We start from the raw sequence: 4,099 nt of genomic DNA on the forward strand, positions 1-4,099 counted from the left end.
GCCTAGAGCAGCAGAGGTGCTTTTGTGAGAGAAGGGAGTCTAGTCTTGGTAATAGAGGGAAGTGAAAATAAATCTTAATTGTAGTCCCAAGACAAGCAGCAATGTCAAAGGTTATAATTCTTTCTCCTAACAAGTTTCTGCTGCAAGTTCTGCTAGAAAAAAAAAAAAAAAAAAGCCACCAGAGTTCTGGAGGAACCACTCCCTGAATTCACATGAAAGCGTGCATCTCAACAACACCAAGAGTGGATTACAATGGATGCTGTGAGGCACACCCATGACCCCTACTGAGATCAGTCAGCAGCTGGGTAGTGCCACCAGCACACAACAGAGAGTCCTATCATCATTCTTTCCTAGGCTCCTCTTAACTCCAAGGGCTAGCAGAATCAGGGATTGGATGGCTTGGCCCCTGTGTCCTAACTTAGGATGTCTCTCCTAGGCGGTTGGTTGGCGACTTCACTAAGATGGTTTCACAGTTTAGTCCTGCTTCTCTCTCTTCCCCTGCATAGAAGTTGATCTTGAGTATGTTCTCTGACAAATACCCAGTGTGCCAAGCTCCATCAAACAGCCTTTCTCCAGGAGCGGCAGCACACAGTGACCTTCCAGCAAAAACCTGAAGGAAGGAAAATGGAAAATCATTCCAGGGAAAAGGGCAGCTATCCTATGCCCTGAGGTGCGAATGTCAACATGATCAAGAAAAGCCAGAGTGTTGGCCAGGTTTGAGCTTTAATCTCAGCACTTGGGAGGCAGAGACAGGATGATCTCTGTGAGTTCAAGGTTGGCCTGGTCTACATAGTAAGTGTTAGCTTAGCTAGGGCTGCATAGTGAGCCCCCGACTCAACAACAGAAACAACAACAAAAAAAAAAAAACAAGAAAAGCCAGAATGGCTGCAATGGGGGGAGGGAATGGGGCAGAACTGGAAAACTGGATCAGGGCGATGACAGAAAAGTAAATCATGGCGGCCTGGAGGGTGGTTGTTGGGAATTTTACTCTGAGTGGAACCATTACAGGATTTTGATAAGACAAAACATAATCAAATTGAAACCACAGTAGAATCAGACGGGTAAAGCACTCGTCACATGAGCACGACCTGGATTTAGATCCCTAGAACCCGTGGAAAGCTGCACACGCTCAATCCAGGCGCACCTATGGCCACAATGAGATGGAAGGCAGAGACAAGAGAGTCCCCAGAGGCTCACGGAACAGCAAGCCTGGTGTGTGCAGCAGAGAACGAGGGATCCTGTCTCAAACACAGTGGAAGGTAAGATCTGACGCTTGAAAGTGTCTGATCTCCACATATGCACAGTAGCATGCATACATCTGCACTCGTACACAGGAAAGTGCACACATGAGCACACACACATATCACTCACAAATACATACACACAAAATAACAGATTCATTCTGACTGCTGTCTTGAAAAACACCCAACACCAAAATAAATAAATATGGAGGGACAGGGAACAAGGATGGTCATAAAAAGTTAGTTAGGAATTTAATAATCAGAGTGAGATGAGGTAATGGGTCAGACCAGGGTGATGGGTTGAAGGTGATAAAAGCTGACCTGATTCTGGATAGATTTGCAGGTAAAGTTAGCAGATTCTCTGAGAGACTAAGTGTAGAATGTGGTAGGGTATAGGGAGTTGAGGTCTTTTGTTTTGACTCTAAGGACTGTTCTCAACAACTTGAAGAATGAAACAGAGAAAGGAATGCTGACGGCAGGGCAAATGGGGGCAGTGAAAATAGCTTTGATCTCATCTGGGATGCTCATGATTTTTTGGATGCTGTGAATTGAACCCAGAATCCTGAGCATGCTAAGTATGTTCTCTACCACTGACCTAAATCCCCAGCCCTTGGTTGTTAATTTTGAGATATCCATTAAGACTTCCAAATAAAGATGTCCAGAGTCCATCAGGGATAGCAGTGTGGAATTCAGGAGGAAAGCCAGGACTAGAGACATAAATTCTAAGTGACAGCATACAGACATGATTGAGTCTTAAGACTGGGTGAGACCAAGTTCAGAGACAAGGAGTACAGATAGAAAAGACCAAGCCGAGTCCCAGGCGCATCCTTAGGAGGACAGGCAGAAGGGACAACCCAGCAAAGGAAGGGGAAGTGAGACCCATGGAAGACAGAGAGCACAGAGCCCTAGAAGCCAAGAGAACAAAGTTCGTCAAAGAGGAAAGAGGCTCTAACTATGCTCAGAGATCATGGATGATGAGGACCAAAGTCAATGTCAGATAGCATTGGTTTCATCGGAGTGTGAGGATCAGAGCCTGGCTAGAGAGGGTTTCAAAGAGAATACATATCACTTAATGCTCTGGAGTATGATGGGGTAGGGCAGAGAAAGTGGTTAGAAGAAGGTACAGTTCATTTCAGTCCATTTCACAGATGAGAAAATTGAAGCTTAAGGAAGTAAAGGAATTCACCCAGGTTCACTCAGCTAGTAAGTTGTTGGAGCACAGATCTGCCTTAGCAAGTCTTATCTTTCTTGCTTGTTGCCCTCAATTGTATAGGTCAGAAGAAGAGAATTTTATTCTGCAAATGTACAGTTAGCAGCTTGATCTGACCATGCTCCGTGAGTCTGTTTCCCAGCAACCTCCTTGATTTCGGCCGCTCCTCAGAGCTCTCAGACCCCATGACACTCACATGAACCTCTCTCATCATGAAGACTACTTATCTCTTGCTGCAATACTTCTGGGTTAGAAGGAAAACTGCACAGAGCTAGGTAGAATTTCAAGATCACAGGGTAATTTCAAGATTTTTAGGGTAAAAATGAGACCTTAGGTGATTTTTTTTTTTTTTTCTGAGAGTCTGAGGAGGAAGAGCTAAGGTTTGAAAGGCTAAGACTGTAGGAAAATTTGGGCAATTGTAATGAGAGGGCCCCACTATACAGCTCTGTATGTGATTATTCTGTTTCAAAGAGGGCACGTGCATATTTGTAAAATATAATTTATGAGCCACATTTCCAACTCAGCTACTGTTGGAGGGCATCCCTGATTTTCCTTTGTTCTCAGTCGAGCCTATCTGGGAGAAGACTGGCCCTAGCACAGTTTGTGCTGTTACACAGAGCTGCTGTAGAAAGATTAGGAGATAATAGGAAGTAACAGCAGCAGAAAGAGGAATAATTGAATCATTGGAATTTCTTCTGTCTTCTCAGATAACCATTTATATTTTGCTTAGTTTTCAGATCTTTTCACTAAAATTATATATAATAAATTGATATAATCTAGTCTTTGTAGTTAATAATTATTGAATGTTCTTGTAGTTTCAACGAATGATCTATACTATTGCTTTTAATGAATTCATTTTTATTAAATTCCAGTAGATGAATAACTTTAGTTAACTTTGCTTTTGGATTTTTAGTTTATTTCTTGGTTTTCCCACCAGTAGCAAAAGCAAAAATCTTGTACATGCATATTTGTATAATTATGGTATTTCCAGGTCAGAGAACATGAACATTTTTTAGGGTTTCTGAGATGAATTCCTAATTATGCAAATATTATACAAAAATTGTATTAAAATTTCTTACAAGTGCCTTATTACCACAGCAGAGTTCTAGTGCTCTGGCTTCCACTTGGCCAGAGATCACTGTTTTTCACTCAACAGTATTCAAGCTGAAATGAACAAGAAAAATGTCCCAAATTCTCTTTGGAAGAATAATTTTTTCCAAAGTATGGATATTCCTTGAGAAAAACAAGTTGAAAATGAGATGAATGGGAGGAGATGGGTGTGGTAGGATACCTGTTACCTAAGCACTTGGGAGGGAGGTTGAGGCAGAAGAGTGGAGAGTGGGAGGCTAGCCTGGGCTACAGGGCTCCACATATGCTATGCAAGTACTCTACCATGGAGCTACAACCCATCCCTTAACATTTAGAAAAAACTGAAGAAGCCGGTCTGCCTATAAAGAGAGCCAGACCAGAGTTTCTGGAAGTTCCCCTTTTCTTGCCTTTCGTTGACTGCAGTTACAACCCATTTGTACCCTGTTGTCTACTGGGAGAAATGAAGGTGCTCGCAGAAGAGTCAGATCAGAAATGGACATGCGCCTTGCACAGACAAGCACCTGATGTTCTCTTAAGAAAACCAAAGCCATCAATATCA

This window comes from Nannospalax galili, unplaced genomic scaffold (genome assembly GCF_000622305.1).
Source record: "Nannospalax galili isolate Female #2095 unplaced genomic scaffold, S.galili_v1.0 scaffold368, whole genome shotgun sequence".
Lineage (NCBI taxonomy): Eukaryota > Metazoa > Chordata > Mammalia > Rodentia > Spalacidae > Nannospalax > Nannospalax galili.